At 44.1% G+C, this 20,000-nt stretch overlaps 1 pseudogene across 1 annotated transcript in view; it reads left to right on the top strand.

The window, feature by feature from the left end:
* The window catches only part of LOC311146262 (disco-interacting protein 2 homolog C-like), a 202,480-nt pseudogene that overhangs the window by 152,605 nt on the left and 29,875 nt on the right, over positions 1–20,000 (top strand). The window contains exons 5-9 of the transcript in view: positions 986–1,201; positions 4,650–4,832; positions 13,502–13,636; positions 15,010–15,129; positions 15,372–15,569. The product of the transcript in view is annotated as a disco-interacting protein 2 homolog C-like (transcript). The remainder of the gene's footprint in view (positions 1–985; positions 1,202–4,649; positions 4,833–13,501; positions 13,637–15,009; positions 15,130–15,371; positions 15,570–20,000) is intronic.

Here is a 20,000-nt window from a genome sequence, read left to right as displayed (position 1 = left end):
GGTGCTGTAGGGTTCTGTTGGGGACTGTAGGGTTTTGTAGGGGACTGTTGGGTTCTGTAGGGTGCTGTTGGGTTCGGTCTGGGACTGTAGGGGACTGTAGGGACTGTGGGGACTGTAGGGACGGTGGGGACTGTGGGGACTGTGGGGGCTGTAGGGGCTGTGGGGGCGGTGGGGACTGTGGGGGCTGTGGGGACTGTAGGGGCTGTGGGGGCGGTAGGGGCTGTGGGGACTGTAGGGGCGGTGGGGACTGTGGGGGCTGTAGGGGCTGTGGGAACTGTAGGGGCGGTGGGGGCTGTAGGGGCTGTGGGGACTGTGGGGGTGGTGGGGGCTGTAGGGGCTGTGGGGACTGTGGGGGTGGTGGGGGCTGTAGGGGCTGTGGGGACTGTGGGGGCTGTGGGGACTGTAGGGGCTGTGGGGACTGTAGGGGCTGTGGGGGTGGTGGGGGCTGTAGGGGCTGTGGGGACTGTGGGGGCTGTGGGGACTGTAGGGGCTGTGGGGACTGTAGGGGCTGTGGGGGCTGTAGGGGCTGTGGGGGCGGTGGGGACTGTGGGGGCTGTAGTGCTCCTACAGTCTGATTCTGATACTGTGGAAGGAAGCAATTCTCCCCCTCATTGTCAGGATCAGGTGTCTGTCAACTCTCTGATTGGCATGCCGTCTGTGGACACACCTGTAGCCTATAGGTGGGGAGGAGGGGGAAGGGAAAGAGGATAGCTAGACAGTTACACAACTGAATGCATTCAACCGAAATGTGTCTTCCGCATTTAACCCAACCCCTCTGAATCAGGTGTGGAGTGGGTATGTTAGGGGGGAGGGGACATCCCCTCAGGGCCATGACGGAGTTTAGTCTCTATTTGTTGTGCAAATGTCCGACAGTGACATGCAGGTGTGTGTGTGTGCATATGTATGTATGTGTGTTCATTTGTGTGTGTTTCCCTGCTGTCGTAAACCCCCTCTTCCTCTCTGCTCCTCTCTCCCCTCTCTCCAGACACGTCGTCAGGCTCGGAGGGTGAGGGCTCCATGCAGGGTGAGGGCACGCCCACCTCCAGCCAGGGCAGCATCAACATGGAGAACTGGATCAGCCGGGCCATCCACGGCTCCACCACCTCCTCCACCACCTCCTCCTCCTCCACGCAGAGTGGAGGGAGCGGGGCGGCCAGCCGGCTAGCAGACATCATGGGTCAGACACACCTCGGTAAGTCAGGTAAACAAACCCACCCTTCAACTATAACCTTACTTATATCTACCTCTGTGTGTTAGTGGGTGTTTGTCTTACCTACGGTGCCTGCAGAAAGTATTCATACCCCTTGACTTATTCCTCATTTTGTTGTTACAACTTGAATTCAAAATGGATCAAATGTATTTATTTTCTCACCCATCTACACACAATAACCCATAATGACAAAGTGAAAACATGTTTGCAAATTTATTGAAAATGAAATACAGAAATATCCCATTTACATAAGTATTCACACTCCTGAGTCAATACATGTTAGAATCACCTTTGGCAGCGATTACAGCTGTGAGTCTTTCTGGGTAAGTCTCTAAGAGCTTTTCACACTTGGATTGTACAATATTTGCACATTATTCTTTAAAAATTATTCAAGTGCTGTCAAGTTGGTTGTTAATCATTGCTAGACAGCCATTTTCAAGTCTTACCATAGATTTTCAAGCCGATTTAATCAAAACTGTAACTAGGCCACATAGGAACATTCAATGTTGTCTTGGTAAGCTACTCCAGTATAGATTTAGCCTTGTATTTTAAGGTATTGTCCTGCTGAATGGTGAATTTGTCTCCCAGTGTCAGTTGACTGTACCAGGCTTTCCTCTAGGATATTGCCTCTGTTTAGCTCTATTCTGTTTCTTTTCATCCAAAAAAACTCCATAGTCCTTGCCGATGACACGCATACCCATAAAATGATGCAGCCACCACCATGCTTGAAAATAGGATGAGTGGTACACAGTGATGTATTGTGTTGGATTTGTCCCAAACAATAACACTTTATATTCTGGACATAAAGTTCATTTATTTGCAATATTCTTTGCAGTTTTACTTTAGTGCTTTATTGCAAACAGGATGCATGTTTTGGAATAGTTTTATTCTGTACAGGCTTCATTCTTTTCACTGTCATTTAGGTTAGTATTGTGAAGTAACTACAATGTTGTTGATCCATCCTCAGTTATCTCCTATCACAGCCATTAAACTCTGTAACTGTTGTAAAGTCACCATTGGCCTCATGGTGAAATCCCTGAGCAGTTTTCTTCCTCTCCGGCAACTGAGTTAGGAAGGACATCTGTATCTTTGTAGTGACTGGGTGTATTAATATACCCTCCAAAGTGTAATTAATAACTTCACCATGCTCAAAGGGATATTCAAATGTCTGCTTTTTAAATGTTTACACCTACCAATAGGTGCCCTTCTTTGCGAGGCATTTGAAAACCTCCCTGGTCTTTGTGGTTGAATCTGTGTTTGAAATGTACTGCTCGATTGAGGGACCTTACAAATAATTGTATGTGTGGTGTACAGAGACGAGGTAGTCATTCAAAAATCATGTTAAACACTATTATTGCACACAGTGTGTCCATGCAACTTATGTGACTTGTTAAGCATTTTTTTTCGTCGTAACAAAGGGGTTGAATACTTATTGACTCAAGACATTTCAGCTTTTCATTTGTAATTAATTTGTAAACATTTCTAAAAACATAATTCCATTTTGACATTATGGGGTATTGTGTGTAGGCCAGTGATAAAAAATCTCAATTTAATAAATATAAATTCAGGCTGTAACACAACAAAATGTGGAAAAGGTCAAGGGGTGTGAATACTTATCTGAAGGCACTGCATCTCTGTTGTTGGCTTTCTCTATCAACACCCCCACGGTGTGTATGTGTGCACGTGTTTGTGTGCGTGTACACTCAGGTGTGTGTATTTATGTGTGTGTGCTGCTGACGTCACCCCTCACCTATCCTGTACCTCCCTTTAATGTTCCAGCCCCTAAGGCATGCAGCCCAAACACCAAACAGAACACTAGCCTGCAATGCTTCCAGTGTGGAAATATTTCCTTTCTTTTTACTTGCATGCACCCCCCACCCCCCGAAGAGAAGCTCTCACTTTGGTTTCTTATCTTCTGTACCATAGACCTAGTTAACCCCTTAGTTGTAGTCACTGCATAATGCATGTCAATTGAAGGACAAAATAACAAAACAACCATACTCATGGCAGAACAGATAGAAGAGCTATAAACTATGAAGTGCTATTCTCCACTGTTGTCTGTGTAAACTGTTCTAGTGGCTGGTCTGTTTTCATGCTGCTGACACAAGTTTGAAGGCTATCAGAGACAAAGCACAGAACAGACCCCACACGGAGCCTCTCGCCAGGTAGACACAGCTAGTAGACGGTCTGTGAAGTAGTGTATAATGTTGGGGAAGGGTGCAGTGACAGTTGGGTCGCAGACACTGCTAGTAACCAACTGCTGATTGGCTTCTTCTACTCAGTGAAGAGACATTTTGAACACTGAGATGTGATGTTTATCTAATGCTGTTTGTGCCAGTCCGTCCTTCTGCTACCTTTAACCATACTCTTAAATGGAGGCACTTTGAAGCCGCACTGGAAGAACTGGGGACTTGTGCCGTGGTAGATGTAGACTTTCACTGAACTAGGAAATGTGATATCATGTATCAAAGTTATTAAGTATAGGCATGGGCTCAACTTTCACTTTCATTCTGAAATTGCAGTTTTGTCCCCCCCCCACTTCTAAAACAAAAGTTGTGCCCCTGAGTGTAGGTGACATGTAATGGCACACCACTTACATTCCTGATGTGTACTATGACAGCCTGTCAGTAAGACAGTTAAGAGTTAGTCAATCAATCACTAGATTATTTTGACAATCCATCAATTCAAACATTGTCAGCATCCATTTGTTCTGACAGTTACATTTAATTCAATTAAACTGTATAGTTGTGTATTAGATTTCTCAAACACATTATGAGTAACTCTCTAAATACTTGGTTTTCAGAGGTGTTTCCATGACAATCAAATAGCTTTTTGTTGTCACAACATAGCATGATGTTTGTGTGTGTGTATCCCACAGATACTCACAGACTGACTGGCTGGAGTGTTTTCTAGTCTAGTACTCTCTCTCTGCTAGGTGTGTATTTCAGAGGAGGATATCCTTTCCTCTGTGTGTGAAGGTTACGGATCTGTTTTCCTCTTGGCTCCAATTTGAGGCCAAAACTAACCAGTTCCCGTGTGTGTGTGTTGGCTTTTAAAAGGCTTCCCTTCATCCCCCTCTCCCTCCCTCCCTTCCCATCAGTGTGGTTCTGCCTGCCCGTGTAGATAAGTTGCTTTTCTCCATGCCCCTTGCCCCCACCCTCATCTATGGGTGAGTCTCAAATTATTGCACCCTATTTCATATATAGTTCACTAATTTTGACCAGAGCCAGTCAAAAGTAGTGCACTATAAAGGCAATAGGGTGCCATTTGAAACGCAGATGATATTTTCCCTCCATATGGCTGATGCCTCTTGCAGAGAGACCCTGCAGAGTGTCTTCCCTCCATCTGGCTACAGTAGTGACTTGGTTTGGCCCTGTGTGGTTGTCGTAGTCTGGATTTATGGTTCTGGTTTTCCCCTCCTCCTCCTCCTCACACGCAGGGCCCATTGCTCACCTCTCTCTGAAGAGGAACACTAGGAAGGCCCCAGCTCTCCTGGGCCTGCCGGCCCCAGTCACAGTAGAGAATGGGAACTCAGGTCCTGGTCCTGTGGTGAGGCGGTCCTGTGAGTTTGGATCAGGTGGATCGGAGCTCGTCTGGCAGCAGCCCCCCCTGGAGAAGCAGGGTCAGTATCCCACTATCCCAGACCGTGCAGGGGGGCAGTGAGCCCCTCCCTGCCCTGCTCTAGCCGCTGCCCCGCCCCCATTTGCTTTGTGATGATCAAGTGTGGTGTTCATTGGCAAAGTGGTGTCTTGCTCTAACTACAGTTGTGTGAAAAGCTGGGAGAAGATACGTGATGCTAACCCATGGATAGCTTTGGCTAATGAGTACTGTGATCATATGAAGCTGAGTGTGTGGAGTACCCTTTGTGAATGAGAGCTACGGTGTTGATGGAAAATCAACAAATATTGCAGGAAACCGGTAAGGTCTAGAAAGTGGTGTTGGTGCCTGTTCTTTTTTGCTTTCATGGCTGTGAAATACATTATTATTATTTGCTGGGCAAGTTAGGAGATGGCATGTGTTCAAGAATGCTTTTTGTCTTTGACACAAAGCAGATGGATGGTTGCTCCAGTTGTGTGGTGGTGCTTGTTTTAATATGTATGCTCTGTTTGCTTTTAGACACTTTCTTGCTCTCCCAATCTCTGAGTTTTTTTATTGGGTAGTCGGGAGGATACACTTTGAATCTGAACTTTAGGCAGGTGCCACATTGTTTTAAGTAGTTTGTTTCAAATGCCCTTTGAGAGGTACTTTTCAGTGCCAAAACTCTGCTCGATGCTTTAAGAACCCACTGAACCAGCATTGAAGAATGCCTTGATTGAACCCATCCGTTATTCCAACAGTCACTATTTGGCAGGGAGAGTGAATTAGTGAAATTAGTTGTCCCTCCGTTTGTATCTAACAACTTGAGAAAATAAAAGTATTCTAGAATCCCCCAGGAGGAAAACAAAGGCCTGGTCCAGACTATAATCAACCAATAATCAATGTTTGAGAACACCACAGAACCATTAACATCATTCTGGAAGGGTTCCTGTCAATGAGAATTTCTATCTCTAATTCAACCTAAGCTTGAATCATTACCAGAGGTTGTAAGGCTCTGGTTTTAATCATAAATGATTCAAGGTCCACAACCAGCAAGATTGATCTGAATTTTTATTCATGGAGAGCTCTGGCGCCAAAACCCATACACTCCTGTTTTATACCCCTTGACACACAAAGGCACTTTGCTCCGCCCACCTTTAGGAGGCTTTTTTTAACCCGTTTTCTCAGTCCCCTTCACCCTGGAATGTTTAGTCCCGCCCCCCTCTGTTAGTGGGTTGCCACTACATTATAACTCTAACACCGTTCACACATTTATACTGTATTTGGGGTGAAATCCTTTAGTCATTATTCTTAAAATACAAATTAATCTAACAGTTCCCATTCCTAATGGAATGACGTTTTGCAGTCTATGGTTGAGTTCTACATTGCAGACGATGCACCTATCCATGCGTTGTGAGATATGGCATGCGTCTGCAATGTAGTCAGCCTGGATTGCAGCCTTTGTGACGACCCATAGGGATTCCATTGCAGTTCAGTGTGGCCTTCTCCACCTGCCGTAGTGTACTGTAGTCTAGCTGTCACTGGATTCCCTATAGCTCATTATTTCTGTAGGTGTTGAGCTATAAAGGAGGAGGGGAGGATACAACTCAATATTAGGAAGGTGTTCTTAATGTTTTGTACACTGTGTATAGTCCCAAATGACACCCTATTCCCTATATAGTCCACTATATAGCGCTGGTCAAAAGTAGTGGAAAGGGTGCCATTTGGGACACAGACCTTAGTCTCTCACTGATAGACATAAGGACTGAGTCTCTCGCCAACAGATATTCTGGCCTGCTTAGTACTGCTGGCCAGTGTCTGTGTGTCTGTCTATTCACTCTGGCTCAGGTAAACAGATGTTATGTACAAAGAGCACCCCTTCCTACAGTTGAAGTCGGAAGTTTACATACGCTTAGGTTGGAGTCATTAAAACGAGTTTTTCATCCACTCCACAAATTTCTTGTTAACAAACTATAGTTTTGGCAAGTCGGGTAGGACATCTACTTTGTGCATGACACAAGTAATTGTTTACAGACAGATTATTTCACTTATAATTCACTGTATCACAATTCCAGTGTGTCTGAACTTTACATACACTAAGTTGACTGTGCCTTTAAACAGCTTGGAAAATTCAAGAAAATTATGTAATGGCTTTAGAAGCTTCTGATAGGCTAATTGACATCATTTGAGTCAATTGGAGGTGTACCTCTGGATGTATTTCAAGGCCTACCTTCAAACTCAGTGCCTCTTTGCTTGACATCATGGGAAAATCAAAAGAAATCATCCAAGCCCTCAGAAAAAAATGGTAGACCTCCACAAGTCTGGTTCATCCTTGGGAGTAATTTCCAAACGCCTGAAGGTACCACGTTCATCTGTACAAACAATTGTACGCAAGTACAGTGGGGGAAAAAAGTATTTGATCCCCTGTTGATTTTGTACATTTGTCCACTGACAAAGAAATGATCAGTCTATAATTTTAATGGTACGTTTATTTGAACAGTGAGAGACAGAATAACAACAACAAAATCCAGAAAAACACATGTTATTTATTGATTTGCATTTTAATGAGGGAAATAAGTATTTGACCCCTCTGCAAAACATGACTTAGTACTTGGTGGAAAAAACCCTTGTTGGCAATCACAGAGGTCAGACGTATCTTGTAGTTGGCCACCAGGTTTGCACACGTCTCAGGAGGGATTTTGTCCCACTCCTCTTTGCAGATCTTCTCCAAGTCATTAAGGATTCGAGGCTGACGTTTGGCAACTCGAACCTTCAGCTCCCTCCACAGATTTTCTATGGGATTAAGGTCTGGAGACTGGCTAGGCCACTCCAGGACCTTAATGTGCTTCTTCTTGAGCCACTCCTTTGTTGCCTTGGCCGTGTGTTTTGGGTCATTGTCATGCTGGAATACCCATCCACGACCCATTTTCAATGCCCTGGCTGAGGGAAGGAGGTTCTCACCCAAGATTTGACGGTACATGGCCTCGTCCATCGTCCCTTCGATGCGGTGAAGTTGTCCTGTCCCCTTAGCAGAAAAACACCCCCAAAGCATAATGTTTCCACCTCCATGTTTGACGGTGGGGATGGTGTTCTTGGGGTCATAGGCAGCATTCCTCCTCCTCCAAACAGGGCGAGTTGAGTTGATGCCAAAGAGCTCCATTTTGGTCTCATCTGACCACAACACTTTCACCCAGTTCTCCTCTGAATCATTCAGATGTTCATTGGCAAACTTCAGACGGGCATGTATATGTGCTTTCTTGAGCAGGGGGACCTTGCGGGCGCTGCAGGATTTCAGTCCTTCACGGCGTAGTGTGTTACCAATTGTTTTCTTGGTGACAATGGTCCCAGCTGCCTTGAGATCATTGACAAGATCCTCCCGTGTAGTTCTGGGCTGATTCCTCACCGTTTTCATGATCATTGCAACTCCACGAGGTGAGATCTTGCATGGAGCCCCAGGCCGAGGGAGATTGACAGTTCTTTTGTGTTTCTTCCATTTTTGAATAATTGCACCAACTGTTGTCACCTTCTTACCAAGCTGCTTGGCCATGGTCTTGTAGCCCATTCCAGCCTTGTGTAGGTCTACAATCTTGTCCCTGACATCCTTGGAGAGCTCTTTGGTCTTGGCCATGGTGGAGAGTTTGGAATCTGATTGATTGATTGCTTCTGTGGACAGGTGTATTTTATACAGGTAACAAGCTGAGATTAGGAGCACTCCCTTTAAGAGTGTGCTCCTAATCTCAGATCGTTACCTGTATAAAAGACACCTGGGAGCCAGAAATCTTCCTGATTGAGAGGGGGTCAAATACTTATTTCCCTCATTAAAATGCAAATCAATTTATAACAATTTTGACATGCGTTTTTCTGGATTTTTTTGTTGCTATTCTGTCTCTCACTGTTCAAATAAACCTACCATTACAATTATAGACTAATCATTTCTTTGTCAGTTGTCAAACGTACAAAATCAGCAGGGGATCAAATACTTTTTTCCCTCACTGTATAAACACCATGGGACCACGCAGCCGTCATACCGCTCAGGAAGGAGACGCATTCTGTCTCCTAGAGATGAACGTACTTTGGTGCGAAAAGTGCAAATCAATCCCAGAACTACAGCAAAGGACCTTGTGAAGATGCTGGAGGAAACAGGTACAAAAATATCTATATCCACAGTAAAACAAGTCCTATATCGACATAACCTGAAAGGCCACTCAGCAAGGATGAAGCCACTGCTCCAAAACCACCATAAAAAAGCCAGACTATGTTTTGCAGCTGCACATGGGGACAAAGATCGTACTTTTTGGAGAAATGTCCTCTGGTATGATGAAACAAAAATAGAACTGTTTGGCCATAATGACCATCGTTTTGTTTGGTGGAAAAAGGGGGTGGCTTGCAATCCGAAGAATACCATCCCAACCGTGAAGCACGGGGGTAGCAGCATCATGCTGTGAGGGTGCTTTGCTGCAGGAGGGACTGGTGCACTTCACAAAATAGATGGCATCATGAGGAAGGAAAATTATGTGGATATATTGAAGCAACATCTCAAGACATCAGTCAGGAACTTAAAGCTTGGTCGCAAATGGGTCTTCCAAATGGACAATGACCCCAAGCATACTTCCAAAGTTGTGGCATAATGGCTTAAGGACAACAAAGTCAAGGTATTGGAATGGCCATCACAAAGCCCTGACCTCAATCCTATAGAAAATGTGTGGGCAGAACTGAAAAAGCGTGTGCGAGCAAGGAGGCCTACAAACCTGACTCAGTTACACCAGCTCTGTCAGGAGGAATGGGCCAAAATTCACCCAGCCGATTGTGGGAAGCTTGTGGAAGGCTACCCGAAACGTTTGACCCAAGTTAAACAATTTAAAGGCAATGCTACCAAATACTAATTGAGTGTATGTAAACTTCTGACCCACTGGGAATGTAATGAAATAAATAAAAGCTGAAATAAATCATTCTCTCTACTATTATTCTGACATTTCACATTCTTAAAATGAATGGTGATCCTAACTGACCTAAGAAAGGGAATTTTTACTATGATTAAATGTCAGGAATTGTGAAAAATATGAGTTTAAATGTATTTGGCTAAGGTGTACGTAAACTTCCGACTTCAGCTGTATATCATTAGCATACTTGTGCTGCTGGTAGGAATTGCAATATCAATATTTTTTTAAAACATTTTTAGTCATTTAGCAGACGCTCTTATCCAGAGGGACTTACAGTTAGTGAATGCATACATGTTTATTTTATTTATTTATTTATTTTTTCATACTGGCCCCCCGTGGGAAACAAACCCACATCCCTGCCGTCCAAACCCTCCCCTACCTTGGACGACGCTGGACCAATTGTGCGCCGCCCATGGGTCTCCCGGTCACGGCCGGCTGCGACAGAGCCTAGACTCGAACCAGGATCTCTAGTGGCACAGCTGGCACTGCGATGCAATGCCTTAGACCACTGCGCCACTCGGGAGTCTGGAGAAAGCATTCTGGCAGTATCTAGACTTGACAGTTCATGCAGCTTTAGTATTCTGATCATAGAGTTCTGATCATGGAATTCCGAACGCGTCATACACCTACATTTAAATGTGTCTACTGTGCCCACAGTGTGTCCGGATTCCCTATTCCCGCACTATATTCAAATGCCAGTATGCAAACAGTGGAATAGGCTAAATAAGATAACACAACAACAACTGATGGCAGTAGCTAACTAGCCAGCTAACCTCTGTAGGTAGCAAGCAACACCAAAGGGATTGCAAATGGGTTAGTATAACTCTAGCCAAACAAAAAATAGTTTTTCTAAATATTAGCTAGCTGGCTAGAATTTATGAGGACAGCAAACACGTTCCTCACACGCTAGGAACGTATTTCCTCCAACGTTATAATGAAAAGGTGCCTCGGTCCTGATGACTTCGCCCACTGTGTGCGCTTTCAGTAGCCTGATTGTGTCTAGACTGAGGAGAAATCTGCATGCAATGCGTCCCTGACCACCCTCTGAAGTGGTCAGCCTGATCTGAAAACAATCAGGCCAAACCCTCCCCTAACCCGGATGATACAGTGCCTTAGACCGCTGCGCCACTCGGGAGGCCGGTTTTTAAGCAGCTACAGCTTCTGGCTTATTCTGACAGCATTCAGAGAGCGGGAGGGAGAGGGAAAGAGGGGGTAGAGGGTAAAAGACTGGTAAAGAGAGAGGGTGAGTGGGGGAAAGAGAGACGGAAAGAGAAGGAGAGAGAAATGGAGAGGCTAAGTGGGAGCGGCAGTAATGTTGTCTTTGGTCTAACATTATCAATGTGAGTCTTGTTTAACCTAGTGGGCACTGGAGGACTTCCTCTCTCTCATTTATCTCTTTATCTAACCTCACACGGACACTGGTGGTGAGAGCGTTATATCTGCGTCCCAAATGGCATCCTATTCCCTATATAGTGCACTACTTTTGATCAGAGCCATATGGGAATTGATGAAAGGTGATGATACATTCTTTGTCCATAAATAAATAAAGCTAAAATCAGCTTTGGGAAGCTCTTATCCTATAGGCCTATGGGCTCAATAGTGCACTAAATAGGGAATTCAGTGCTATTTGGGACACAGCCTTAGGCATCTTCATCTTCATCTAACATGATGAATTATCACTGAAAGGAAGATTACTCATAGCAGACAGTATGACAGTCTATGAATGATATTGCTCTCAAATACTTGTGGTTACCAGCCCTTATAGATGGGTGCTATGGCGGGCTAGTAGTGGTGTTTGATCCAATTTAGCTTATGTATGGTCCTTGACTGGGGCGCTAGTGTCTTGCAGTGGAAAGCTGAGAGATTGAGATGGAGTACTAGGAATGTAAAGGAAAGACAGTGAGGAAAATTCCTTGTGGTTTCTCTGTCTGGAATGATATTACACGCTAATCCACTTCAATCAGAATCTAAATCTAGCAGGGAAAAAGTCACGGCTGATGCTTTTTGACATTGTCCAGGCGGTATGACAGAGAGAAAATGTGAATTCACGGCATGATTAGACTTTCAAAAACATCTGGCATCTGAGAAGTGATACATGTCAAGGAGTGGGAGAGAGAGAGTAAAAATGATTACTTTTTTACAGTGAATTGAAAGATAGATGTCACATATGGGATGTCTCAGAGAGAGGGAGAGGCGGAAGTGTTGCATCAATTATGTTATGTTGAAGCATTTGGGGGAATTATGTTATGACCAGGGGATTGAAGTGGGGCGGTAATGATTACAAAAAAAACCTGCAGCTCCAGTACTGGACTTAAAGGGGCAATCTTGGATTGGTACATATATTTTTGGACTGAAGAATATAACTTGTAAATTCCTTAATGATCATAAGCTTTGTTCAATTTGCTTACCCCTTCGGAACCCAAACTATAAACTTGTTTTACCCCATCTCTCAGCTGTTTACCAAAAACGTAGTGGGTGCCTGCTTTGTTTTGTTTTAATCCGATATTGCCCCTTTTATCACAACCTGACTGAGCGGCTGGTGGCCTGGGGACATGTGACTGTCAGCTTGGACAACTTAATTCACAGCATTAGTTTATTTGACATGGTTGTCATAGATCTTTTTATATGTTACGGTGTGGTCCCACACATTCAACCTCACACATGTAGCAGAGATGTATGTGAAGCTATAGGCCTAGATCACAAATTTAACATTGCCAAAACTTGGGAAAGGGAAAGGGGATACCTAGTCAGTTGTACAACTGAATGCATTCAACTGAAATGTGTCTTCCGCATTTAACCCAACCCCTCTGAATCAGAGCGGTGCGGGGGGCTTCCTTGATCGACGTCCACGTCATCGGCTCCCGGGGAGCAGTTGTTGTTGGGGGTTAATTGCCTTGCTCAAGGGCAGAACAGCCTTTCGGTTACTGGCTCAACGATCTTAACCGCTAGGCTACCTGCAATGAATTTCAAAGGCAGCACTATGTTAGGTAAAACTATGTTACACAATGTTAGGTAGCCAAGATTTGGTAGTAGATAAAGTTAAGATTACATTTTCATAAAGATGAAAATAGTTTTTGGGTGGTTGCAGAGTTACATCCCTCTTGTGGAGTGGATGTACTTCGGGGTGTTAACTTTTTAGTCTTCATACACCTCAAATCTGTTTTCAAACGGAGGGAGTTCAAAGGAAACTAGCTAGAGGGGTCCTTGAATGCAAATGAGGTGACATTAAACACTTTTCTCTATGATTTTAAAACAGATTAGTTGATAAGGGCTGAGGTCTATGGAAGTACCAAGAGAAACCCAGCACAGCAGCATATCAATCACTCTCCTTCCTCAGATTGACTTTTACGGAGTTAACCATTGTCTATGTCTGTCTATTCTGCATCTGGGGACACCTGTTTGGATGCATGCGCCTCGTGACCTGACTAACCCCTGTGGCCCACCGCCGTCTGTCTGTCTGTGTGTCCTTGGACCCTTGCCCTCGTGCCTCCTCCCGTCGTAGGTTGCATCCCAAGTGGAACCCTATTCCCTATATAGTGCACTACTTTTGACCAGGGCCTATACGGATATTGTATGTATGAGCCGTGTTCAAAAGTAGTGCACTATATAAGGAATAGAGTACTGTTTGAGAGGCAGCCCGACCCTTCCCTCACTGTTGTGCTGGCTTGGCTGTGGCAGCCTATGGCAGCCTGTGGCCCTTGTTTAGCTATAGGACTGAGGGCTGGGGGGACTAACAGTAACAGGCTTCCTTCACCTTGCCTCTCCTCACGTCCAGAGAAGAACTCTGCCCCTCCAGATGTTACCAGCTACACCACAGACTCCATACAGGTGGAGAGACCGCAGGGCTCCACCACAGCATCCAGAGCCACGCCCAAGTACGGCAACGCAGAGCTCATGGAGACCGGAGATGGTGAGTACATACAGGGGTTGGGGTAGTGTGTGTGTCCATGAAGGTGTGTGTGACCGTAACGGTGTGTGCGAGTGTGTGTGACCTAAATTTGTGCTCATGGTGCGTGTCTTTCTTGACAGTGATGGGTATTTTGGGGTCATGTTTGTGTTTTTCATGTGTACAGCCCTTCTTTGTTTTGAAATGTTAGTGTCATGGTATTATGTCAGTTTGTTTTAGGAGCAGCATGAAAGAAAATAAGATCCGATACGTAATGTTTTACAGATATATGCCTTTTATGGTTCAATTTGGTTGTGAATGGAACGACACAAGAATAACTATTTTCATCATCTTTTAATTTGATTTATTAAGTTTGGCGTCACATAACTTTTCAGTTAGATCTGCAACAGACACCAGAAATTACTTAAATATGAGCAGTGAAATTCAAACTCCCCTTTTTACACAGACTCATCGCTCACATATATTTATTTACACTTCTCTCTTTGAGCACATGACCTTTGATGGCTCACTTTTGGAAGCTTTCTTTGACACATCAGAGGTTATTCAAATCCTTTGAGGAAGTAGAATAGAATGCATCTGACTCTTGAAACGCAAACCCAAAATGGATTCTGACATTTGTTCTGAATGAGCTCGAGTCAGATGATGGAGTATGCCAATGTGGGCCTCTCTGCTATTTTAATTTGTTCTCCTGAGGCATACGGCATCGCGCAGACAAATCTGTTCATCAAATGCTCCAGTCAATAGTGCTGAGGAATAGATTTGTTGAGCACACAGAGCACACGTCGTCGAGAGTCTGCTTGATAGATCAAGTTTCAAGCTTTACAGATGGGGTTTACTGGGTTACTACGCTCATGGAGGCTCTGGAAAGAACTACACCTGTCTCCTTAACTTCAGTACCAAGGCCAAACTTGTGTTTTGAGATTTAAAATGTTTAGTATTTTGTTTTTGCTATTTACTTGTAATATATAGCCTAACAAAGTTTACGCAGTGACCGTGCTCGGGTAGAACAGAAAACCAGCAGGCTCTGGACCTCATAGGATAAGAGTTGGTTTATACTTTAAAATTTGAGGGACAGGCTTGTGTGTGTGTGTGTGTGTACCACTTTTCTCTCCCTCTGTCTTTGTGGTGTGTTTAGTGCCGTGGGAAGACGTGTCATTGGAGAGAAATGGCCAGGGGGATAGTGTCATTGGAACTTAAGCAGGGGTAATAGACAGTAGAGAAGACACTTTGGATATTGCCCAGTGAAGTGTGGCTGTCTCCTCTCAGAAGACTTGGAGAAGTGGCCTTGCCAGTCCAATTAGATATAGAAGTTTCCATGAAGTATAGACGTTTCTATGTGTGTGTATTGATCTGTGTGTGTGTGTTAACCCCTACAGGTGTTCCAGTAGGTGGCCGAGTGTCAGCCAAAATCCAGCAGCTAGTCAACACGTTGAAGAGACCCAAACGGCCTCCCTTAAGAGAATTCTTTGTTGACGATTTCGAAGAACTTCTAGAGGGTAAGAGGGCATCCATCCCATAGGGCTCTGTTCAAAGATAATGCACTATATAGGGCACAGGGTGTCATTTTGGACGCACCCAAGACCTCCGAAGGTTGATTTCTGAATGTGTAAAAACTCTGAATGAATTTGCTGTTGCAATACATTATTATATTGTTACAGGTTATAGAAAAAGTTATTAATTGAAAACCTCTTTGCTGTGTTACAATCTAAAACATTGCGTTGTTCCTGTGATGCTCCAGTGCAACAGCCTGACCCCAACCAGCCCAAAGCGGAGGGGGCCCAGATGCTGGCGATGAGGGGGGAGCAGCTAGGGGTGGTCACTAACTGGCCCCCGTCGTTGGAGGCTGCCCTGCAGAGGTGGGGCACCATCTCTCCCAAAGCCCCATGCCTCACCACTATGGACACCAACGGAAAACCACTGTACATTTTAACCTACGGTAGGTGTTATGTCCGCACAGTACGTACAGTGCGTCATTCACGTGAGATGTTATTGTTAGTGTTTGACTCTCGGGTCATTCTATCATTCAAACTTAACAGTAAGGACACAGCCCGTTACTCATCTAAAGGATTGGCTCGTACGGCACATTATTGCTATTGAAACACTAAAGACAAATCACCAGAGAGACAGCAATGAAAGTGTGTTCTATAACAGTAATGAAAATGTCCTCTTCTCTTCTATAATGTTGAACTATAGCTTTGCCTTCCATAATAATACCATGACCCAGCCATCCAGGACTGTTTAGTTATTCTGTGAGTGAAGCAGCAACACTTTTACTGTTGGATATGTTAACGATCCACTCAGAGACGCTCTATAACTGTGATTGATTCCATGGGTACATTCCAAATGGCACCCTAGTCCCTATATTGTACACTACTTTTGACAAGAGCCCTATGTGCCCTGGTCAATAGTTGTGTACTAAATAGGGATTAGGGTGTCATTTGGGATACAAAGCCATGCGTGCTGCAGTGGAGTACTCGGGAGGGTTTCGTTTTGAAATGCTGCTTCATGCTTAGTCTTCCTACCAACCTTATTAGTACAGACAAGTACCAAACAATACTGTTACCTGCCGCTGAAGCATATTAATGACAGCCACATGAGGAACGCAAAGTACTTTATGTGGAAAAATACTAAATGTGCTGTACTGTGGCACAGCACTGGTGCAGCGATTTATTGTAGTCATTTCATTTACATATACATTTTAGTCATTTAGCAGACGCTCTTATCCAGAGCATACATTTTTTGTAATGGTCCCCCGTGGGAATCCAACCCACAACCCTGGCGTTGCAAGCACCATGCTCTACCAACTGAGCCACACAGGACCACCACATTTCTAATTTCCATAGCTATTTAGTTCAGTGGTATAATACTTTCTCTCACTTAGAGGTCTTTAAGTTAAGTGTATTGTATTACATTTAAAATATTAAAAGTTAAATCCACTCAGTGACTATATAGAGGAATGTAATGCAATATGTTTGCAGCCCTACAGTGTAATACTGTGACACTAGACACTCAGTCTACTCCTCTCTGCTTACTTAGATTCAGGTCTTTGGTCGAGGGGTGTACAATTATTTGGAGAGAAAAGCTCTGCCTCAGTACACTAGCTCTTATGAATTTAGAACTTCTGGGGAGGGACCCCTGTGAAGCTGTGAGAATGAAATTACATGTAGGTTGCATCCCAAATGGCACCCTATTCCAGATCTCTTGGTCGTGGTCAAAAGTAGTGCACTACATAGGGAATAGTGTGCCATTTATAGGGGATAGTGTGCCATTTGTGGTGCAACCGTAGACACCATGTCCCAGCTCCCCAACCGCTGCTAACTGAGTCATGGAGACATGACTGGCAGACAGGCAGCATCCCCCACAGGAATAACATAGTCTCCATCCCAAATGGCACCCTATTTCCTATATAGTGCAATACTTTTAACCAAGGCCCATAGGGCTCTGGTCAAAAGTAGTGCAGTATATAGAAAATAGGGTGCCATTTGGGACGCAGGCATAAAACCCCAGTCAGTTAGCACCATCATGCAGCCCAAACCAGGCCTCAATGGAAATAGTGCAGTGTCTGTCAGTCTGCACTGTCGGTGTGAACATATTGATTTATAAAGGGAGGTGGCTGATTGGACAGTGCTCACCAGACTGTGAAATGTCTGCAGCCAGCCTACCTTGTGTCAGGAGCCTAGCGTCGAGGTCCAGCTCTCTGGGAGGGAAGAGACAGTTGGTCGGGTGAGAGAGAGCTACTGGGCCCTGTGCTGTGTGAACAACTCTCTGTCTTCAGTGTGCAGTGCTGAATCTTAATCTGACTCTCAGAAGTTAACTTCGAGTGAATCTTCGTCTCTGTCGTCTCTCTCTCTCTTTCTCACTTTTTCTCTCTTTCTCGCTCTCTTTGAACTCTATCTCTCTGTAGTCTCGCTACTCTCTCTCGTGCTCTTCTTACTTTACCCATTTCTCTTTCTACTCTCTCTCTCTCTCCACACACACTCTCTCTACTCAAATTCAGTTTGCTTTATTGGCATGAAATACAATTTGTAGATATTGTGAAAGCAGTATAGTGGTACAGCATTTCAGTACATACAGTAAAATGCAATGAGGATAATGAAATACAGTTAATTTCAGTAGTAATAATAATAGTACATACAGTATAATCATGTACAGTGGGGAAAAAAGTATTTAGTCAGCCACTAATTTTGCAAGTTCTCCCACTTAAAAAGATGAGAGAGGCCTGTAATTTTCATCATAGGTACACGTCAACTATGACAGACAAATTGAGAGAAAAAAATCCAGAAAGTCACATTGTAGGATTTTTTATGAATTTATTTGCAAATTATGGTGGAAAATAAGTATTTGGTCACCTACAAACAAGCAAGATTTTTGGCTCTCACAGACCTGTAACTTCTTCTTTAAGAGGCTCCTCTGTCCTCCACTCGTTACCTGTATTAATGGCACCTGTTTGAACTTTTTATCAGTATAAAAGACACCTGTCCACAACCTCAAACAGTCACACTCCAAACTCCACTATGGCCAAAACCAAAGAGCTGTCAAAGGACACCAGAAACAAAATTGTAGACCAGCACCAGGCTGGGAAGACTGAATCTGCAATAGGTAAGCAGCTTGGTTTGAAGAAATCAACTGTGGGAGCAATTATTAGGAAATGGAAGACATACAAGACCACTGATAATCTCCCTCGATCTGGGGCTCCACGCAAGATCTCACCCCGTGGGGTCAAAATGATCACAAGAACGGTGAGCAAAAATCCCAGAACCACACGGGGGGACCTAGTGAATGACCTGCAGAGAGCTGGGACCAAAGTAACAAAGCCTACCATCAGTAACACACTACGCCGCCAGGGACTCAAATCCTGCAGTGCCAGACGTGTCCCCCTGCTTAAGCCAGTACATGTCCAGGCCCGTCTGAAGTTTGCTAGAGTGCATTTGGATGATCCAGAAGAGGATTGGGAGAATGTCATATGGTCAGATGAAACCAAAATATAACTTTTTGGTAAAAACTCAACTCGTCGTGTTTGGAGGACAAAGAATGCTGAGTTGCATCCAAAGAACACCATACCTACTGAGAAGCATGGGGGTGGAAACATCATGCTTTGGGGCTGTTTTTCTGCAAAGGGACCAGGACGACTGATCCGTGTAAAGGAAAGAATGAATGGGGCCATGTATCGTGAGATTTTGAGTGAAAACCTCCTTCCATCAGCAAGGGCATTGAAGATGAAATGTGGCTGGGTCTTTCAGCATGACAATGATCCCAAACACACCGCCCGGGCAACGAAGGAGTGGCTTCGTAAGAAGCATTTCAAGGTCCTGGAGTGGCCTAGCCAGTCTCCAGATCTCAACCCCATAGAAAATCTTTAGAGGGAGTTGGTCTGTGTTGCCCAGCGACAGCCCCAAAACATCACTGCTCTAGAGGAGATCTGCATGGAGGAATGGGCCAAAATACCAGCAACAGTGTGTGAAAACCTTGTGAAGACTTACAGAAAACGTTTGACCTATGTCATTGCCAACAAAGGGTATATAACAAACTATTGAGAAACTTTTGTTATTGACCAAATACTTATTTTCCACCATAATTTGCAAATAAATTCATAGAAAATTACAGGCCTCTCTCATCTTTTTAAGTGGGAGAACTTGCACAATTGGTGGCTGACTAAATACTTTTTTCCCCCACTGTATACAGATACAACACTACTGCTGGTGTGTAGTATTTGGTCAATAAAAATCTGATTATAAAAAGAAAAAGAAAGAATGTCAACAACATGTACATGGATGATGGTTACATTATGTATTACTTGTAAGTTATATACAATGTAAATACTTCAGATAATTAATGGTCATCTGATGTCCCTCAGGCTATGGCAATCATATACATATCTGGCAGTAATATTTGCGGTTTCTCCCTCACCCAGAATAATTCCCAGCTTTATGTTATTAGTAAATACACAACATTTTGGAATACCCCTTTCTCTCTTTCGCTCTATCTCTATCTATCTACACTCTACTCTCTCTCTCTCTTCTCTCTCTCTCTCTCTCTCTCTCTCTCTCTCTCTCTCTCTCTCTCTCTCTCTCTCTCTCTCTCTCTCTATCTATCTATCTACACTCTACTCTCTCTCTGCTATCTCTACTCTCTCTCTCTCTCCCCTTGCTGTCTGCTCTCTGCTCGTTAATTCCTCTGGTTTCTCTGTGATGCTTCATGACAAAGACAAGGTCATTTTGCTTACAGCGTCAACTCATACTTGATAGCTTTATCGAAATACAGATAGGATTAATTCCTCCTAATGAGTGTCTCTGGGTCCAAAAAATACTGTTTTTTAATTACATTAATTTATCATCCAGAAATTGGCTAGTTAAATGCTCACACTGCA

Source organism: Coregonus lavaretus (assembly GCF_964263955.1).
Source record: "Coregonus lavaretus genome assembly, chromosome: 19".
In the NCBI taxonomy this organism is placed as follows: Eukaryota; Metazoa; Chordata; class Actinopteri; order Salmoniformes; family Salmonidae; genus Coregonus; species Coregonus lavaretus.
Note: the sequence above shows the minus strand (reverse complement) of the source record. Positions and strands in the feature narration are given on the sequence as shown.